The sequence below is a fragment of the Anser cygnoides genome, chromosome 2, assembly GCF_040182565.1.
Source record: "Anser cygnoides isolate HZ-2024a breed goose chromosome 2, Taihu_goose_T2T_genome, whole genome shotgun sequence".
NCBI lineage: Eukaryota > Metazoa > Chordata > Aves > Anseriformes > Anatidae > Anser > Anser cygnoides.
Window position 1 is genome coordinate 145,960,885 of NC_089874.1, and position 23,020 is coordinate 145,983,904.

Below are 23,020 nucleotides of genomic sequence, written 5' to 3' on the forward strand. Positions count from 1 at the left end.
AAGAGCAGCTTTACTGTTTTTCCAGTAGCACAACCTCAGTTTCAGATTTCTCATCTACTTTGCTATCTGTTACCAGAAAAAAAATAAAAATAAATTTAGAAAATGAAAAATAAAAAAGAATTTGTGGTGAGTTAACCATGGCCAGAAGATAGCAGTACACAGCTGCTTGCTTACACTCACTTCACCCTCCATTGGCCAGTGGACAGGGGAGAGAACAAGAAAACCAAAAGTGAAAAAAACTTGTTGGTTCATATAAAGACAGTGAAGGAATGAGGAAGAAAAACAATAAACAAAAAAAGTAGTAAAAAAATACTCAATCAGCACATCCAGCAAGTAGACCATATGGTATGGAATATAATATGTATAAATCTATGCAAATCGTCCACATCTGTAATAAGGTATTTTTATCTGGCCATGTATTCTTAAAAGAAGTAACATTATTGCATAGAAATATACAAAGAAGAAATGAGCGAATAGAGGTATGAAATAACTACAGTACAAAAGTTAGAAAACCAGAAAGAATTCAAAAGTAAATTTCTGAAGGAAAGGATACATTACACATCTGAAAAAAAAAAAAATATTAATAACTTGGAGAGTGGGTAGGGAAATGATTACTCTTTAACCACAAAACAGTGTGTGTGTGAACAATGGAATAATAATAAATTAATTAAACAAAAAAAAAAAAAGAGAGAGAGAGAGAGGGAGATTTATTCACACAGAACATAATTAAATAATGGAATTAATTGCCAGAATCTATTGTTTCTCTTACTGAAGTCAGAAGTGTTGATTAGATCAAAGATAAGACCGATTCACAGAAAATAGGTATATCAGAGGCTATTCATCCTGCCAGTGTTCATTGCAGTTTTCAGTTCAAGAAGACTGTGAGAACATGGAGTGTGTGTCTGTGTGCAGCCCAAATTTCACCCTATATTTACACTTGTTTTGTTTTGGTTTTCGTTTTATTCTTTCCAAACCACTTTGCAGTTAACACCTCTCTGATTTCCTTGCAGATAAGATGGTTCTAGACATTTCAAATAATACAGAACATCACCTAAGTTGCCTGGAGACTTAGGCCCCTGGACATTATTTTTAATGTGAATTTCTTTTTAGCTAGACTGAACTGACTTTTTCCAAGATGGATCCTACATCGCACACAGTGGGATTCACCCTCATAGAGATTTATCAGGGATAACCTTGATAAAACTTTTCTGAGACAATTTCCTCTGGGCTAAACATGGATGGTGGGGGTGTACATGACTGTATTAAGTCTGACACTAGGGATCCCCTCCAAACAGAAGTCATTTAGACTGCAAATAGGACTGCAGGTCCTGTTTGAGATAAATATGGCTGAGGTGGTTAATTTCTAAGGAGCTACAGTTACTGAATAATCTGAGTTACTTTTTAAGGCCAATAAAATCCCATATAATTTAATTTAATTAGGTTCCTACCTTGAACACCCCTGAAACTGGATGCTTTTATTTTTGTGGGTAGCATAGTGTATTAATATATTTAATGAAGTTTGTTGTTGTTGTTGTTGTAATAATTAGGAAGATTGATCACAAGTATTTAACCTTGTACATCATAGTAAATTAGCTAAGTTTCTAAGTGTCTTTAAAAAAAAAAAAAAGCTAATTTTCTAAGTGTCATGAAAGGAATTATGTATTTCACTCATAAGAAGAAGCAGCAATGTATTTATTGATGAAAATAGTGATTTAGCAGGGCTTAATCGTGAATAAGACAGAAATTTAACAAAACTCTAATGGTAAATGCAACATTAATTGGATTTGTGATGGTAAGGTCATTTGATTATTTGACTGAATAGAGGACAAGGTCAAACTAAAAGTGTCAGGGAGACCCTTAAATTGAGTCACGAGGTTCAGAGTGGAGTCCCTTTTGCCATCCAAACTCTGAGGAGTCTAGATATGACAAGATCCTATCCTAATCCCAGATTTAACAGTTTACGCCTAAAGGATTGCATGGATAATCAATCCTTTATATCACTTAGCTAAGATTACAAAGTCTCAGCATGCCTAGCAAATTACTTGCAAAGTTTCAACAAGTTATCTATTAGTCGCTTGCCAAGTATCTGTTGCAGGTAAGAAATCTCTCAATCTCTAGAAATAACCTTGAGATGCATCCTTGCTCAAGGGGAAGATCATGGCACGCACCCTGCTGAAGTACAGGAGAGCTCCATGGGCTTTGGGCTGACCCCTATTTATGGGAGTGTACACTGCCACACTAAGCTACGGAAATTTTGAAACTTATACAAATCAAGTAACATGATAAAATATATTGTTAACAATGCATCACATAAGACTGATAAGATCAGTATAAAAGTCACTTTCATTGCATCACATGTCCTCAAGTACTATAGCACTATCAGATTTCACAGACAAAGAAGGTTTGAATTGACTTACTCATTTTTCTTCAGTTATTACTAGATCACTGCCCAACCCGGAATGAAAGATTTTGGAAGTCATTAGCTTAAGATCCTTGTAAAATTTTTCCTTATGAAACCTATTGCGCTTTTATAAAAACAAAGATTTTGGTGTAGCAAACATCCCTAAAAGGTTCCAAACTAGAATCTCCGTGTAATATTCAGCACAAATAGCTATACTTTTGTGACCTTTAAATGATATCTTGACAAAGATGAGACAATCTATCTGCTCAGACTCATGCCTATCATGCTGATAAATATTATCTCACCATCTCCTTGTAGTACCCTCTGTTGTCTGTCATCCTCTCAAACTTTTTGATAGATCTGTTTTACATTCTTATGTAACTACTCTGACAAATTAGCATTCTGTTCAATCAAACTTTGTGTCCATAGTTATAGAGAAAAAACTAAAGTGTATGTACCTTCAAAGTTTCAGGAAGCTATACTAAGCATATTGGAGCTGGGGGAGAGTGAAGAAAAGTATGTGTTTTTTCAGTTGTGGAAATGATTAACATTATTTCTTATCAGTAGAACAGCACATCTTCATTGTGGAAAAGCCACACGCCCCAAATCAAACAGCTATTTCTGAACACTATATCATTTACACAAAATAATTAAGATGTCAGAGCAGTTCTGGCAGGACTAGTATTCTCAATGAACATTAATTCAAGCTTGAGACCTAAAGCTTGAGGTCTGATAAAACACAGAAATAATTAATTTAACTATTCATTTGTCTTCTGGGTTTACATTTTAATATATCAAGAGTTGTTCTAAGACTAAGTAAGCATAAGTTTTTAACTTAGAATTCTAAAACAGATTTTGTACTCAAAACACTCAGCATTTATTCATATGCAACAAGAGATGCCTTTTCTTGCCAGTAAATTTTACAGTATACCAAGACTGAAAAGATATACATTTTCTGAGGATTGTGTTCTAGCTGTCTTTGTACATAATCTTTTCTTTTTTTTTAAGATATTTTTATGTTGAAGTCTAAAATATTGTATAAGAATTTACAGAATTTAAGAATTGTATAAGAATTGTTTAAGAATTGTATAAGAATGTTGAATTTACAGTAAATTTATGTAATGGATGATAAAAATTCCTTTGGTATGAGAGCTAGTATCCTGGTTTAACACACAGGTTACTTGAGACATTTAAACCTTCAGTCAGGATTTGTACAGCTTTTACTTCATTCAAAGATTTTTATTGCTTTAGTAAGAGGGGAATTTTCTATTCTTATAATGGAATAGAAATTCTTATAAAATTCTGAACTATCTTGCTGATATATGTGCATGTCTTTATATAATAATATATTCTCCAGGTCATATAAAATCTGAGAGTATCTGAGGAACTAATATTTATTTACAATAATAAATGAAATCCAAGCTACACATTATTTCTTTTGTAATTATGTGTCATAATCCTAGATGAAATTTAGCATTGCAAATTCATTTTTTGGCAGCTTATTTATATTCTTTTTCACTCCTGTAATGTAAATGTACCTGTCAACTATTTCTTGAATGGGAGGAGAGAATTGTATTCTCTCCAATTAGCTGAAGAGAACAGAGAAAGAAATATAGTAAATCAAATCAAACTCTACAGTACAATTTTAATCATAAACCACCTCTGAAAACATCACTAATTTGTCTTCAGATTTCCTTTTTCTGTCATTAATTATGTAACTTTTTCTACCTCTCCTACAGTGTCCCTAATCTGAATAGTACCTCTGCAAAGCACAGGGACGTATAAGGACAATGAACTGCACACTATTTAAATCTCATCCAAATATCAGAGTACATTGTATACATGGCAGACCTGGGGAGCACGTTCAAAGATGAGGGAGAAGTTGAACAGCCCTCAACCACTAGCAAACATGTCTGCTACAGATGCCAAGACAAGCACCTGATCCAAAGGTAACAGAAGACTAAATATTAGGAGTACAGTGGACCAGTGAATGAATGTTTTACTCAAAGCTATCCAAAATGTTATAATTTTACAGATCAATATTGTCTTCAGGTACTGAATTTCTCAAAATTGCCAGGTAAACTAGAACATTTTTATGAAAATTTCATCTCTCAGAACCATGAGCTTTAAAACTAGAAAAAAAAAATAGTTTCTTGGGAAAAGATTTTTCAAGGCCTTGTTTTTGGAGTGGAAGTTGTTTGCCTCTAAACAGCTGAAGCTTGGTTTTTTCACCTTTCTTTGGATAGCTTGGGAGGGTGATAGCCTCTCAAAACCACTTTTGCTTCTCTTTCATATTTTAGTAAAGTATATATATACACATTTGTTGTTAAAAGGACGAGGATATTAATACCAAATATGACATATGGTGTTGCCTACAAACTGCATAGCAAAGATGTTAGCTCTCTATTGAATGCACCATTGTAATCCACAATGAATGTATTAATACCATTGAGAGACAATCAGATGCCACTCCATACTGAGATTTAGCAAAGAATCTTCCAGCTGATATGTTGCACATATATCAAAATCTTGTTCTGTCTTACTGTCGTGGTTTTACTCAGGTGGGCGGCCGAGCTCCACCACAACTGCTCTCTCACTCCCCCTCCTCAAAGGGAAAGGAGAGAAAAATATGATGCAAAGGGCTCAAGGGTTGAGATAAGGACGGGAAGGTCGCTCAACAATTATCATGACGGGCAAAACAGACTCAGGGTAGGGAAATAGTAAGATTTATTGCCCATTACTAACAAGCTAGAGAAGCGAGAACCAAAGGAAAGAAACCAAAAATGCCTTCCCCCCATCCACCCTCTTCCACCTCCTCCCCCCAAGCTGTGCAGGGGAATGGCGAATGGGGTCTGCGGTCAGTCCCTGACCCTTCGTTTCCACCACTCCCTCATGGTCACTCTCAGCCCCTGCTCCAATCTGGGGTCCCTCCCACGGGATGCAGTCCTTGCCAAACTGATCCAGCATGGGCTTTCCACAAGCAGCAGCTCTTCAAGAACTGCTCCAGATATGGGTCCGTACCACAGGGTCCATCCGCCAGGAGCAAACTGCTCCAACCTGGGTCCTCCATGGGCAGCAGCTCCTGCCAGGTAACCTGCTCCTGCGTGGGCTCCTCTCCAAGGGCTACAGGTCTGGCCTGGAATCTGCTCCGGCAGGGGTCTTCCACAGGCCGCAGCCTCCATCGTAGCAGTCCACCTGCTCCACTGTGGTCTCCTCCACGGGATGCAGTGTGGAACCCTGCTCCACTGTGGTACCCCATAGGCTGCAAGGGGATGACCTGCTTCACCCCATGGTCCTCACCACAGGCTCCAGGCGACTTCTGCTCTGGAGCACCTCTCCCCCTCCTTCTTCACTGACCTTGGTGCCTGCAAGGCTGTTTCTCACTCCTCTCACTCTCACAGCTGCTGTGTGGCAGCGTGGTTTTTTTTTTCTTCTTTTTTTTTTTTTTCCCGTTCTTAAATATGCTCTCACAGAGGCGCAAACAGCATCGTTTATCGGCTCGGCTCTGGTCAGCAGCGGGGCCCTTATCTGACATAGGGCAGCTTGTGGATTCTTCTCTCAGAAGCCACCCATATGGCCCACCGCTACCAAAACCTTGCCACGTAAACCCACTACACATACAAATGTTAGTGTGACATGTCATTCAAGTTCTGATAGACTTGCTTGAGGTTTGTACTGAGTTGACAAATTTGGAAGAATAATAGTTTTATGCAAGAAATAAACATAGTAATTTTTTAAGGATTTTTAAAATCTTCTTTTAGGTACTTAGGGTCTACAATTAAGGACTGACTGGAGGATGTAATTTTGAAGAGGTGCTTGATATATATCTGTGAATATATGCAAAATAATACCTGAAAGGATACCAGTACCCTTTTCTATAGAAGGAAATTCTGAGCATAGAATTGAACAAAATATCCATAAAATTTATTATTTACAGTTGTATACAGGTATACTGAAATATTGCTTTCTGAGGGATAAGAATTTAAATTATGAAATAACATTGGAAACAACACAAAGTTAGAAAACAGAACCTAAGAAACACAGAATTTGTATGCATAAAAGCAAATCTTTTCTTAAATTGTATCATTAGTTCTTATAAATTCATTCTGAAATTAGGTTCCTCTTTTTCTCTGCACAGTTTTTCCTCTGCTTAATTTCAAATTGGGCAAGAACAATATACGAATTATTTCCTGTCCACCAACTGAACAACAGGAAGAAAAATTACTTGTATTAAAACAGCCTTTCTTTCCTAGTGTGTTTTTGCCATTAGAGAAGTTGAAATGTTGTAACAGTGATGTGGTTCTTTTAAAAAGGTTGTTCAGAAAATATATGACTAATACTTTAGGATTTACAAAACAGAAGAAAAAAATGAAAAATAAGACTGAAAAGAGAATTTAACCTAGACTTTCATTAAAAGTGGAGTAAATATAAGGAATGAAATCATAGAATCATAGAATACCCTCAGTTGGAAGGGACCCAGAAGGATCAAGTCCAATGTCAATTAATTTTACAGTAAATGGAATTTGAATTTAAATGGAGAATACTTGATGGAATAATCAAGGTATTATAACGAATAATTTGTGGGAGTTAAATCAAGATGAAAATTATTCGTAAATCCTATAGACTATCCTAAAATAATATTGTGTTTTTGCTGGGATAGAGTTAATTTTCTTCACAGAAACTCACACAATGCTGTGTTTTGAACTTCTGGTGAATAGTGGTGATAACACACTGATGATTCAGCAGTTGCAGAACAGTGCTTACACAGAGTCAAGGACTTTTCTGCTTCTTACGCTGCCCTTCCAGCTGGGAGGGGACCCAGCCAGGACAGGTGACCCAAACTGGCCAAAGGGGGCCATACTGGCCTATCATAGGATGTCAAGCTCAACAATAAAAGCTGGGATAAAGAAAGAGGAAGGGGGGATGTTCAGAGTGATGGTGCATGTCTTCCCAAGAAACCATTACACATGCTGAGCCCTTCTTTCCTGGAAGTGAATGAACGATGGGAAGTAGTGAATGAATTCCTGTTTTTGCTTTGGTTGTACACACAGCTTTTGCTTTACTTACTTAAATGTCTTTATCTCAAGCCATGAGTTCTCTCACTTTTATCTTTCCAATTCTCTCCCTCATCCCACCTGGGGAGAGTAAGCAAACATCTGTGTGGTGCTGAGCTGCCTATCAGGTTAAACCACAACAGTTGCAACTATAGTAGATGGTTTACTTTATATTTCAGATTTTGAGGCAGGAGACTATTCAACTTTCCAAATGTCATTTAAATGTAAAATCCATTTTTTTATATCAATGTATCTTTATAGTGTTTGATAATGCCAGTAACTTTTGGGTTTTATCCTTCAGTCATGTCACACTTTCTTTTGCCATTTTTCACATTTTGCTATTTGCCATTGACGTTTTGTCAGTTTTTGCAAATAGGCCTATATTGACCTATATATGCTTCCTAAGCATTCATGTCCTAAATTCAATTTCAATAAAGAGGCTGGAATATTCTTGCTACAAAAATAAAACTTTCATTCACTATCTCATCCGCCAACAAAGGCTAGAGATTGTAGAAGTTCATATCTTCTTTGTTCAGATGCAGTGGCTTGTGAAAGATTATAGCCTCAGCCAATGCAAATCTATTGCAAGCATTATGTCTTCATTGCAGATGAAATAGATTGAAAATCATAGAAAAATTTATATATCACACCAGGATGCAATGAGTCTCCTTATTCATTCTATAGACAACCTCCAATTAGAAAACATCTAATATCATGTTCTCATCGTATATATTCATACTGAAATAAGTAGATCTTTGAAGATGATTTAATAATAATATGTCCAAAACTATTGTACATAGGACAATTCATTCAATAGCTCAAGCAGGAAAATATATGTATATGTATATATATATGTATATATATATATATATAATATATACATATGTGCCGTAATTTAGAAAACAAGTTCTTCAAAACTGATACCAATTATTATTTCACAATCATTTTTCTTTGCATGTAATGTTAGTGAATAATTTTGAAGAAAATAATAAATTCCCAGTACTAGATTTCCCTTCTACCTGTTTGCCAGTAATGCAAATACCTTTCTTACCTTGTGCTAAGTCAAACAAACTTGAATAAAAGCATTTCAGGCGAAGTGACTATTAATTAATTAATTTTGTTTTTGCCTTGCAATGAGTGCATTTATCAAATGCAAATGTGTATAAGCACACACTAAACCACTGGTTATAGTTGCAGCCCGCATGATTAAATGTTAACAATATTTGTTTAGATATACTTAAGTTCTATTTACTCAGCTCTTCAAAACATAAAATATTCACTGCAGAAAGTAGCTCTCACTTTAACTGAGACTTGTTAAGCATTGTGTCAATTAGGCACATATCTCTCACAGACTCTTAGTGCGTACTTGTTTTCAACTGTGCAATATAAATTATTTTGGCTAATGAAAATCTATTTATTTAAACAACAGAGAGGAATAAATGGAATTCAGAAAGTAAATAAAACAGTGTACTGTAGAATCAAACCTAGTGTTGGCTAACATCTTTCTTTAGTACTGGACAGTATGTATATTATTGCATCACTTCTTGTCACTTCTTTTCAGCCTAGACCTATTAGCCACCTTCAGGAAATGAGAAGATTCACTTTTTGTTGTTGTTTTTGTTTTTTTTTTCTTTTACTTTTTCCTTTCTGCCTTCTCTGTTGATGTCATTAATGCTGTTTTCAATGGTTCAGTACTTTATAGACTCTATGGGGTGTTAAATAATAGCATAATAAAGGATCATGTTAATAATTAAAAAAAATAAAGACTAGGTTTTGTCACAACATAAATAGATCATGAACCAGTAGGTCTTTCTAGATCGTGTGTAATCTTTCCTAGATCCTGTGTAAATTAGCACAGGATTTAAATATCTAAAAATGCTGGAAATTAATGTTTTAAAAAGAGGAGAGGACCATGTAGTGGTGGAGCGAAGTAATTTTCAAATATGAAATTAAATGAATTAGGAAAATATTGTTTAATGAGAAAAATTAACTGCTTTTCCCCCATTTTATACATCATTATGAAACTATTCAGTACAGCTTCCTCTAAATTTTAGAATGATGATGAACTGTAGAATTTATCAAGAGAATTCGCATCCAGTATTCATTTAAGAATCATGGATCAGTGCTCTATGTAACAGATACTTAGTGAATATCTGTTATAGGAAATTATAATTAATATTATCTACAATGAATTGTGTATAGTGCCTCTTATATCAATGTTGTAATTCTTTAACTAGACATCTTTAGTTCTTTATCTTTTAGTTCTTTAACTAGACATCTGTCTTTAACTAGACATTCTTTCCTTTTAACTTTTTAATAAAGAAAGAAACTTTTAATGGTCACTTACATCACCCGTACTGTTGTTTAAAAGTATCATCTTCAAAGAACAACAACAACAAAAAAAGCCCAAAAAAAAGTAGGTATTTTTATTCTTGAAGGTGTAAAATAAAGTAATAATATACCTTACATTTATTTATTTTCATAAAGTATCAAAAGCTATTATCAATCCAGAATGCCATGTAGATAAAATATTTTATTAATTTTTGTGTGTGTGTGTAAGATTCAGCTCCCTACTCTGCCCTAGCCACTAGATTACACAGTCAACCTATGTTTCAGTCTCCTCTGTCTAATGCAATATCTATAAAATAGTTAAGCCTGAATTTTTCTCTAGAGAGTTTGAGATCATATCTCGATGATTAAAATAGTCCTCTGGAATATAAAGAATGAAATTCATACAAACAATTAATTTAGGCTGTGATAAATCTTTGACACTGAAAGCAAGACTCATCATCAGTTGACAATTCTAGGATGTTTTTTCCTCATTGCAAATTCTGCTTGTATCAGATAAAGCTACTGCATTTTTTTTGTTTGTTTGTTTCCCTGCAGTTCCTTTGAAACTCAGATTGCCTTAATGCTTCACATCCTTAGGGATTTTAGTAGATGTGGACCTCCAAAGTTTAGCTGGAAGATATGCCCAAAGGAATATGGAAGCATGTTCTTCTGGTTTAACTTGACAGAGGATTATATCTCTTGCTCATTATCAAGAAAAATGTATAGCATTTAAAGGAAGATGCCTTTTAAAAAGACAGGCTGTTGCAAATTATCCTTGAATCTCAGTTTGCAATGTGAAGTCATGCTGTGCTCTAGGCCAGACTTTAGCATATCTAGGTATTGTTAGTGAGTTTACAGTTTACAGACACACGCAAAAGGCTCTCTCAGTTGACCCCCAGACTACATTCTTTCTGGGAGCTATACAAGAAATTTGGTCTGGTCCTTCTGGTAACAACTCTTCTAGGTGTCTCACTCCAGGAGACACATACACAACCTTGGCTTCCAGGACAGATTGCCTACCTGCCAGCTTGTCTGGATAATGATCACACACTGATTTATGCACCTACATTTGCTCTAGCTGCTAGCACTCTAGACACACAACAGGCACACAGATCCCTTTGACCTATTCCAGTTGCTATAGCCAAACTCCCCTACATGCACATGTGCTCAGAAGAGAGGGTCCCTCAACCAGGAAAAGAGTTTAATGAGAAGAAAGGACAGACTGTACTGACCAGGCATGGACATACAAATATACTGACCAGAAAACTGTTTAGAGGTAGCCAGTTCATTTTTTTTTCCCATTACCCCTCTGTTTTCCCATGCTTATTCCTCTTCTATCTACTTTGATCCTTCCCTTTTCCCACTCCAGGTTCCTTCCCTAAGTACCCCATAATAAGTTTCATGCAAACCCAGAGTTATAGGATCATAATGAGCTGCATTCCCCAGGGCAGCAACCCCCCAGTCTGCATGGTGCACTGGACTCACAGTGTTGGATTTCACCAAGGCCACAAAGCTGATGCTCTCCTGCATCACCTGGGGGGCCAGGCAGGGGCTTGTGTCCCTGTCTGAGACACTGGACTCCACCCATTGCCCTCTTCCTCTGCACTCCTCAATGTGTGTCTGTATGGAGATCTGTCTGTCTTTCATCTCTGATCACACTCCTGTGATAACCTTGGGAGTATTCAGGTTCCACCACCTGCTTACCTCCTTTCTGTGTCTGGATATGAGCATTTTATAACATAACTTAACAGTTGTATTAACCCTTCATTTTCTGGCCACATTTTTTAATTTATAGTATGACTACTAAAATTATAGGATGACTATGTTGAAATTAAAACCACATAGGGAACATCTAGAAGCCAACAGTCTTGAAGATCTGCTGGAACTTTCTCCCACCAAAATGACTGGAAATCATCCTAAGACACCTGTGTGTGTACTACAGAGACTACAATATATTTGTACTCACATTGTACTGACAAAGTCAACATACTTTCAGTGTTCTTTGTTTTAACCATTTCAGTTAGGAGAATATGCACGTCTCTCTGTCCCATTTTCTCTTTCTTAACATATCTGAAAGATATTTCTGTATATAATACAGAAAATAATGATGTACATAAATCTAAACATCTTATTATCAGAGGACAATAATAACAATTCATTGAGCCCCACATGGTTCTAATTTCAAAATATTTAAGACAATACAACTCGAAATGCAATTTATGTGAGCCCAAAAAGCCCTCTTCCATTTATTTATTTATTTATTTATTTATTAAATCTCTTCCATAATTTCTTGCAGTATCCTATAAACACAAACACACACAGGCAAAGTAATGTGTTTTTTGGCTAGGCTTCCCATAATAATGCATTCTCATGGTTTGCTTTATGGACACAATGATTTGTTGATGAATGTATTCAATAATTGGATGAAATTAATAATTTATTGATTATGGTTTTGGTTTAAGCCAGCATACAGCAAAGCACCACATAGCTGTTTGGTCACTCCTCCCAAGTGGGATGGGGGAGAGAATAGGAAAAAAAGATAAAACTGTTGGGTTGACATAAAGACAGTTTAATAGGACAGAAAATTAAAACAATAACAATAACAATAATAATGAAATATACAAAGCAAGTGATGAACAATGCAATTGCTCGCCACCTGCTGACCAACGTTCAGATAGTCCACGAGAAGCCCACACACTCTTGGCCAACTCCCTCCAGTTTTTGTTGTTCTGCATGACATCATATTAATATATGGAATACGCCTTTGGTGAGTTTGTGTCAGTTGTCTTGGCCGCGTCCCCTCCCAACATCTGGTGCATGCTCAGCCTCCTCACTGGCAAGGCAGCATAAGAAGCAGAAAATTTCTTGACTCAGCAATAGCACTGCTCAGCTATAACTAAAAACATCAGTGCATTATCACCACTATTAATTAAAAATTCTAAATATGCCACTGTGTGACCCTCTACTAAGAAAATTAATTCTATCCCAGCCAAAACTAAAATATCACTGTGTTATCAGCATTATTTTTCTCCTAAATCCAGACAACAGAAATACACCAGTCATTGTGAAGAAAATTATCTCAGCTGAAACCAGGACAATATCTACCCCTTATACTATGCCACTTACATCACGCTCAGGTCCCCAACTTTCCAGTATATCCCAATTAATCACCACCTTTCCTATCTTTTGATGTATACAAGGAGATATCCTTCCTCTAGTCTATGGGACATCTCTCTACAACATCCATTGATTTTGTTTAGTCTATGGCTTTGGGTTCCATCTGTCATAACAGTCCTTCAGGGCAGAGGAATCACAGAATCACAGAAGAGATGGTGTGTGGTGGTGTATTGTTGCATACTGAGGCCAGCTCTGGTTCCATCACCACTGCGTTTCTTTGGTTTTATCACTGTTGCAAATTGCATGGTTCCATCAGCATTTATTTTTCATTAATCTGTATGAATGTTACTGAAATGCTATTGATATGGCATACAGAAACCATAGTCATGGTGACATACAATATTATATAACGATATTTTACAATTCAAAACACTGGCTGTTCTCACCCAAAATCAAATCCCCTTGACATACACATTGGACTTCCCCATCCTTCTACATTACCCACCAAGTCCACCCAGGTCCTTGAGCAAAAGCAATCATATGGATGGTTTTGCTTTTGCCCAAAACAGGAATAATCCAGACTGTCTTCCCCAGCATGTTAGTTTTGTTATTGTTGTTGTTGTTTTATGTGCACAACAGGGACTTGATCCCCTTTAACAGTATGTAAAAGTTTTGATTGGGTAGGGTGAGCTCGATTGGCAGAACCTCTAGTATTGCTTAATCAGGTGGCTTTTGCTAGATGCGTATCCCAGTGTTTGAGTGGCCCCTGGGCCACTTCAGTCTTAGTAGCCTGATCAACCTGCTGGTTGTTTTGATGTTCTTCAGTGGCCTGACTCTACATGAGAATCTATGTGGCATAGTTTCACAACCAGGTTCTCTACCCAGGCAGCAATACCTTGCCACAGCGCAGCAGCCGAGGTAGGTTTGTGTCTGTGATGCCAGTTGCTCTGTTCCCACTCAGTGTGCTCAATGGATAAAAGAACCTGAAAGGATTTCAGAAGTTGAGCTGAAATGAAAGAGTAGGGCTGAATGAAGTTAAACGGTTTGACTGGCTGTAGATACTGGTACATGACTATAGTCTAACAAGCAGAATATGCAGGAAAAGGAAACGAAAAATGAAAAAAAAAAAAATTATTGCAATTAATTAATCCAATTTAGTATCTGAAAAAGAAAGTTTGCTCTTTTTTTTTTGTTTGTTTGTTTGTTTATAGTAGGGAAGTTCCTTCTCCCCAAACAATGATGAAATTTATACCATTAAAAAAATACCATACTCTGTTGCAATGACTTCTGAACACTATGAGAGGATGTTGAAGCCATAGACATGCTGAACATTCCTGCATTTCTCCAGCCCTCAATTACTGTTCACTCATCTTAACATCTTTTATCACTGGGAAGAAGTTTATGTTCTTAGATGTATTGCTTTGTTAGACTGAAATGTTCACATTGGGATCATTATTACTTTTGAATCGCTCCACTATTACAACACTTCAGGATCTCCAAAGATAATTTTTATCACAAACACCTTGGATTAGAAATAGAGATTTATTGTTTTTGTTTTAGCTTTGGTGATTGCTGTGTCCTTATTGCAATCTGGGATTATTTTTTGTTCTGTTCACATGGCCTACTATATTTGCTGTTGGTTATTTCATTTCTTTAAATCTTGCACAAGTTCTGTTATTAATTCAGCAATGGTGCTCAATTAAAGATAGAAATGTAAAGTATTTCTTGCATTACAGTGACCAAGTCAGTATATGCTATGTGCAATGCATTCAAGTTAACATGTCTAAGGATAATTATAAGGATAATAATACCTTTTCCTACTGTTAATGAAGTATTCTAAATGTTAGAATGGTAATTTACTGCAGAGTAATTATACTTCAAAGGCTTGATATATTTCTTGAGTAACAGGGCTAACTTTTAACTATTTTGTTCATTCATTTATGCATTATGAAAATTCATAATGTATTTCCAATGCAAAATCATGTTCCCACAAAAAGCAAACCCATAGGCTATTCTTTAAAAAGCAGCAACCACGGATTTTGTAAATTTAAGTGTACAAGGGGACATAGTGGCTTGAAAAAAGGTAAAAGAACACTCAAAGTAAGTAAGTAAAAAATAGAATCTCTCTCTGAAGTGTGACGAAAGGAAGGGGTGGAAATGCATTGGGAAAACATGCTACTGTAATAAAGAGCACTTCCTCCTGATATTAGGAGCAAATTTCAAAAGCTTGTATACAGATTTGATGACAGCTTATTCTCAGAGACTGAAGTTGATACTGTAGAGGAGCAAATAGCTTAACTTAGGAACTAGTGGGTAGGTGCTCAGAAATCCTTAAGAGTGATGGACAGCCTTGCAGGTGTGTGGTGCATTACTTGCCTATTATCACAGGCTGACAAGCCTGAAACTGTAGTCCTTAATTTGCCTACCAAAGAGAGATTTTGCATTGCACAGGTAATATTCACTTGCTGATATTTCTTCTGAATCTCCTGACGAAGTCCAGTTTGTTGTAGATCTCTTCTACATGAGAAGCTATGGTATAAGCCTCGACACTGGGGATGGGAATGTGATTCTCAGAATGACTTGATATAAAACTAACAGTCATCTTTAAAAATCACATTAATCACATTCCCTTATTTATACTGTTTACATATCCCATATATCTTGAGTAAATTAGACATGAAATTACATGATTATTATTATTCAGAAACCAGTGCAATGACAAAGATATTTGTAATCCTCAAGAAAAAAATGATGTATCAAATTGAAATGTATTAACTGAACTCATTAAATGCTTGCCATTCATTCAACTTTGCTATTTTCATGAGTACTGTACTGAAACACATGCATATATACATAAAAGATAATCAGTGTAATTAATTTACTTTCCTCTTTTTTTTTGTTGTTGTTGTTTGTTTTTTCCCTATGAATTGTAAATCAAAGGAAAATTGCAGAATACCAGGTGCAGCCTCTCCTGAAAAGTATCTTACCAAATCATTCTGAAACGGTGTCTCTCAGATAAAGGTCAAAGACAGAAGGAAGCAGTGAGTATGCAGTATGGAAGCAATCAACCCGTACATTCATTTAAAAGCAGGACACCTTTAAAGAACCATTAACAGTTTGTCAGAGAATCAACGGATCTGATTCTCCTTTCACTGGCACAAATATTAATTGGGAGTAACTCCAAGTTCATGAACGTAGTTTTATTGCCAAAAGTGTCAATATATGATGAGCCTAGAGGACAAAATTGTCAACTGGTTTCTGTTTGCATAGATCCATTATCACAAGCCAAGACAGACAAGCATATGTGCATGCTAAAGTTAATATGTATGCACTGGTCTAATTAATCTATTCTTTTTTTGTTTATCGATGTCCTAATATAATGCAGTTACTGAAAGCAGGAAGTTCACTTAACATCTGATTATTTTTAAATACTTAAATTTGTCTGGAAATAAATTTATTTATGAAAGGAGTTTTAGATTAAAAATATATAGAAGTTTTTTTTTTTCATGATTTTGATATGTTCTAATTCTGCTTTGTTTTATGTAGTGTACTTATAAAATTTACCCAATTTATTTCCAGTTATTGAATGTAAACAGAAGTCTCACAGAACACTTCTAAATATGTTCTTTTCCCTCTGCCCTATTTGTGTGACTGTTGTTTTTCCCTTGGCATGATCAGATTTGTATAAACAAAGTTGTTAGGGTCAGGCCCCCAGACAGTGAGAAGCAGTAACACCTTAATGACACACATTTCATGTGTCTCTCTAGGGCACAGATGTATAGGGCCAGGTGTGGTGCTCAAGCATTCAAAACCAGAATCACAGAAATGCCCAGGCGGTTTTTGAAGATCTCCAGGGAGGGAAACTCCACAACCTCTCTGGGCAACCTGTACCAGTGCTCCAACACCTGCACAATTGCTTCCTGATGTTTAGAGGGCACCTCTTGTGTTCCAGTTTGTGCCCATTGCCTCTTGTCCAGGCACTGGGCACACTGAAAAGAGCCTAGATCCATCTTTTTTGTACCCTCCCTTCAGGTTTTTATACACATCGATAAGATCCTCCCCAAGCCTACTCTTACCCAGGCTGAATAGGCTCAGTTCTCTCAGCCTCTTCTCATAAGAGAAGTGCTCCAGTCCCTTAATCATCTTTGTGGCCCTTTGTTGGACTCTATCCAGTATGTCTGGCTTCCTGTTGTACTGGAGATCTCAGAACTGGACACAGTACTTCAGGTGCACCCTAACCAATGCTGAATACAGAGTCACATCTCTTGTCCTGCTGGAATCCCTAGGTTCTCTGCTCATTACTGGCCTCCAGCTAGACTTTTGTACCACTGACCATTATTGCCTACAATGTTCTGGGACTAAACTATTCTCAGTACACAGCTCCATTGCTGCAGACAATAGTTTTCATAGACACAGAAAATGATAGCTACTATTAAAATGATTGTTTTATTTGTTAATTACTAAACAAAAGTCAAAATTTGACAAACCTTTTTCTTCTTTTTTTACTATTTTGATATGCATTATCTGGAGTTCTATGAAACATACCTGCCATATCTGTAACTTACTGCAGAGGTTTTGTTCTTGGTTCACGGTGAAAGTTCTCATGTAAACCTAAACCTGAAAAGCAAAACTATTCACAAAACTTGGGGGTGGGGTGGGGGGCACTGAGACCTGCAGTTGGATGGAAGTGATGAAACACAAACGATGAAAAGAACAGTTTTATAATAAACATACACTAAAACATCACTGGTAAAATGTATCCACATCTATGTAATGCCAGGGAATAGTTTACTTTTTGTGTCTATCTGTTCATTAAAAACATCTGGTGCAAAAGGAAATATATAGTCAAATTTCGTAAATAAAGAAGTATTGTATCAAAAATATTACTTTTTTATCTTTTTAATTATATTATTTTGCTTATTGTTTGATAAACTAAATATGTTGTTGACCTATAGTTACCTTTTTTTCCAGAAGAAGTTGTCATTTGAAGAAAAGGGAGGAGCTTCATATTAACTAACTTTGGAAGTCAAAGAACTGCAGCTAGGAAATGAGCATAGACATACTGCTCATTTTCTCTCTCATGAAGAGAAATCGTCACCTCCAGGTATTGAAGGTGATGGAAGAGATAAAACTTTTAGTTTATACATCTCACTTAGAAGTCCAAAAAAGCACGATGAATTCCCTTCTCAGTATTATTGACTGCCATGCAATCTCTACACGTTTTGGCATGACGCAAACAGCATGCTAGAGCGCATTTCATTATGTTCCATGCAAAAGCAATTATGTCTAGGCCAGTGTGCTAGATACACTGATACGAGACATGAAACAGTATTAAAAATAGTGTTGTATTTTGTTTTGTAGTTCTGTAACACATTAATCTTGTATATGCTCAGTTGCTAGAGAAATGACTGAATATAAATGTGAAATAATTGCTCCTTTCAAACATAAAACTGCAGTGAATATAACCTTTATGTGATCATCTTAATTCTAAGCCTAAGCATTTTGAAGTACCAGATGTATTTATTTATTTTATTTTTAAATAAAGCATAGTATTAGGATTTCAAGGACTTTTTATTCTTGTAAATAATTTACTAAATAATTTTCTTCATAATTAAGTACTGACTAAATATCTGTTGTTATAGACTGTATGGTATTCCCAAGTCTGAAGTAGATTATTGAACAGGCAGCGAATGTATATTTTCTTACATTAGGAAAGTACTTATAACCAAATTCTGTACTACTGTCCTGGTTCCAGTTAGGACAGAGTTAAGGAGCTCATAGTAGCTGGTAGGGTGCTATGTTTTGGATTAGGATGAGAAGAGCGCTGATAACATGCTGATGTTTTAATTGTTGCAGAGCAGTGTTTACACCAGGCCAAGGACTTTTCGGCTTCTTGCTCTGTCCTGCCAGCGAGCAGGCTGGGGGTGCAGCAGGAGCTGGGAGGGGACAGACCCAGGACAGCTGACCCAAACTGGCCGAAGGGGTATTCCATACCATCTGACGTCATGCTAAACAATATATAGGGGTGGCTGGCTGGGGTGGGGGGGCCGGCTGCTCGGGGATAGGCTGGGCATCGGTCAGCAGGTGGTGAGCAATTGCATTGTGCATCACTTGTTTTCTTACACATTATTATTGTTAATACTATTATCATTATCACTATTATTATTATTATTGTTATTATTATATTCCTTATATTCCTTATATTATTATATTCCTGTCTTAATAAACTGTCTTTATCTCAACTCACCGGCTTCACTTTCCCGTTTCTCTCCCCCATCCCAGAGAGGGAGGGGGGAGGGTGAGCGAACGGCTGTGTGGTGTTTAGCTGCCAGCCGGGTTAAACCACAACAACTACAAAAGCAGATGTTCTTATGGATTATCTGTTTACTCTCTTGGACCTGATGGAAAGTTTTGCAAGCTATAAATATTCTTTGACCTGTCGAAATAAGCATTAAAGTTAAGCATATCTGAATTTCTCTGTGGGAGTGATGCTGTGGGAATTATCTTGAACTATCCTTTGTACTAGTGGTCTACTACATTGACCTAGAATGCTACAGACCTCGCTGAGACTCTGGGAGATGCAGTGTTTCAGCTGCACTGAGCTCATTACAGAACTGTAGGGTAGAAACCTCTGTTGCTTTCCAAAAACTCACATTGCCCTCAGAGGGACAAGAACTTTTTTTTTTTTTTCAGAGTACAGGTTATACAAGGGAAAATAAGCAAGAAAGTTGAGACTCTAATACTTAATCTAAAGATATGCTTGATCAACAAAAATGTTTCAAAACAATTCTTGTATTTTAAGCAACCTCTACTGAAACTTGTTTCATAGCATTTGTGTTCTAATATTATTTGGTATGGCTTATAAGCATCATTTTTTTATAGAGAAAAATGACATATGCTCAATACTCCCAAGCTTTTTGTCTTTTTATTTAATTTTTGAAGTAAACATGGTCATACATCTGTTTCTAATTTTCTTTTTTCCTCCCAATGCTTTACAAAATCTGAATTCCAAGAACCTTGCTTCCACATGAAAAGCATTTTTAATATTAATGCAATTCAATGAAAATTTATTTTAAAGGTTAAATGTTACTGCTTACTGAGTTCTTGGTAGGATTCAAGTAGTGGAACAAAATCCCACAGAATAAATTTAAAGAAAGATAAACTCTTATTTGATGTGAACATTTTTCAATGTAATGCCATTAGAACTAAGGAAGCAGAAGCAAAACTCTTAAGGTTGGAGACATACACTAAGGTAAATTAGACAAATATTATTCTTGTTCACTTGGTTTGCCATGGTAGTAACTAAATTACTATTTGACAGGAACATCAGAATTTTTATTTTTATTTGTATATTAAATAACAATTTAGCTACTGTAGTATAGCTACCTGATCATACAAAGATCCGGTACACATACATCCTCTTAGCTGCAAATAGGTGTTAAAGGTTTATCTTGCCAAGCTAATTATCCTTCTTTTGTTTTCTTAACTTGAATTTGGGCACATATTACTATAGTGGTAATATTTAGGTGAGACCATGCTACTTAAATTGTGCTAATTAATGTTACTTTGTCCATTGAATGCTAACAATCAGATATTAAACATAACATTTTAAAACTTGCTTGAAGGTAATACAAACAATAATAGCCATCCCAGGTCAGAATAAAGATCTGTCATGGCAGTTCTTACCCTTCTGTTGTGGTATGTTCCTTCCAAAACATCTTCTCAGTAAAGACCTCATGCATTGGAGTAAAGACCACAGTATTCCTCTCTGCTAAGTTTTAGGAGCAAGAGCTTTATGGCTATATGCTACCAAAGAAAGAAAGAACAAACACAAATCCTGGAACATGGAAAGAAATTTCTATAGCTTCCTAAACAAATGCAGACAGGATAAAAAGTGGATTTGTCTATTGCTGCACTGTGGCAGCATTTTGCAACCACTTCTGACAAGCGTAGTCCCCATCAAAAAGAGAGCTTCCAGTTCTCTAAATCATTGTCTTTGAATTAGGTGTTTATTTCTTGGTCTTTGCCGCACTTTAGGTGGACATTTCTGACCTTAGAGTAGGAAGTCCTTTTTCAGTTACATAACATATGTCTCACTTTTTAAGGGATTATACGGATAAATCATATAAAATAGTAAAAGTAACAGAAATATATAAAGTTATGAATTATATAGAGCTTCTTCCCTCAGTAGTGAGTGATACAAAGACACCAACTCTTAAAAAATGACAGGAAATTACTGTTGTTGGACTAAATGCTTTTTAAGTATGTCATTTTTAATATATTTATTTATTTATTTATTGAATAGTTATGCTGTCATAACACCTGGGCTGATTGTAAGTACATAAATTCTCCCTGGTTTTGATTGATATACTTCTATTCTCATACAAATTATTTGTCAAGAATGTTAGGACATTTTTTGATTTTAGGACACAAAGAAAACATGTCCAACTTCAAGTTAATATGAGAACATTTTCCCTGAAACATTTGCAAAAACTGTTGTGAATTCTGCACAGCTCTAACAACTGTAGGAAGTAAAGGTTCAGCACAACCATTTTCAACTTAAGTGCAATGCTCTTTAATACAGTACAATGTGAAACAAAGTACTTAGTCCAATTAAGAAGAATAACATCTATGTTAACTGATATAAAATTCACACTAAGAGAAAAACAGGTTATTTTGGTCAAGCAAATGATTAACAGACCTGCAAAACTCGCACAGTATAATTTGTGGATGGGGAAATATTTTATATTTTAGATAAATATTCACCAAGGTAATTGTTAATCACTTCTGTAACTGTTTTGTCTTTGTTTGTTTGCTTTTAGAGCAGGAAATCACTCAGAAAGCCATGTCTTGCATCAGTCTACATTTTCACACAGAATGTTTTGGGTTGGAAGGGGCCTTAAAGATCCTATAGTACCAACTCCCCTGCCATGGGCAGAGACACCTTCCACTAGACCAGCTTGCTCAAAGACCCATCCAGCCTGGCCTAAAACACTTCCAGGGATTGGGCATCCACAGCTTCTCTGGGCAACCTGTGCCAGTGCCTCACCACCCTCCGAATAAAGAATTTCTTCCTAACATCTAATCTAAACCTACCCTCGTTTATTTTAAAGCCATTACTTCTTGTCTCCAAACCCAGCTGGAACTCAGCACTAACAACAAAATGAGGAGAATCTCCATCCTTTATTGGATTTGAGGGGAAATGTAGTGAAAAATTTGAGGATGAGGCTGAGGTACTTAGTGCCTTTTTTCCCCCTCTATCTTTATTAGTAAGGCCAATTGTTCTCAGAATATTCAGCCCCTGAGCTAGAAGTTAGTGGCAGGGAACAAGATGAAGCCCCTATAACCCAATGGGAAACTGTCCCATTACATCATTTGCCCATTCACAAGTCTATGGGTCTGGATGTGATTCATCCAAGGGTACAGAAGGATCTGGCAGAACTGCTCTCCAAGACACTTTCAATCATTTACCAGCAGTTCTGGCTAAGAGTGGAGGTCCCACATGAACAGAGGTTAGTGAATGTGACTCCAGTCTACAAGAGGGGCAGGAAGGAGGATCTGGGGAATTACAGGTCTGTCAGTCTGAGCTCAGTACCAGGGAAGGTTATGGAGCAGATCATCTTGAATGTCAACACACAGCACATACAGGAAAATCAACTGATCAAATGCAGCCAGCATGGGTTTATGAAAGGCAAGTCCTGCCTGATTAACCTGATCTCCTTCTATGACAAGATGACTCACACAGTAGATGAGGGAAAGGCCGTGGATGTTTACCTCAATTTTAGTAAAGTGTTTGACAACATTTCCCACAGTATTCTCCTAGAGAAACTGGATACTCATATCTTGGACAGGCATACAGTTCACTGGGTGAAGAACTGGCTGGATGGGCAGGCTCAAATAGTCACAGTGAATGCAGTTTAATCCACTTGGTGACTGGTCACCAGTGGCATTCCCCAGGGCTCAGTCTTGGGGCCAGTTTTGTTTAAATTTTTTATCAATGATCTGGGTGAGAGGATAGAGTGCACCCTCAGTATCCTTGCAGGCAATACCAAGTTAGACAGGACTGTTGTGCTCCTTGAGGGTACAAAGAGGTTACGAAAGGATCTAGATAGGCTGG

The 23,020-nt window shown here is 36.5% G+C and overlaps 1 long non-coding RNA gene across 1 annotated transcript; it reads left to right on the forward strand.

The window, feature by feature from the left end:
* The first annotated feature begins 15,842 nt into the window (after window positions 1-15,842).
* Window positions 15,843-19,145, forward strand: LOC136789790 (uncharacterized). Its single transcript, XR_010828768.1, has 3 exons — window positions 15,843-15,944; window positions 17,875-18,007; window positions 18,760-19,145. It is a non-coding gene; the product is annotated as an uncharacterized lncRNA (long non-coding RNA).
* Window positions 19,146-23,020: the final 3,875 nt, after the last annotated feature.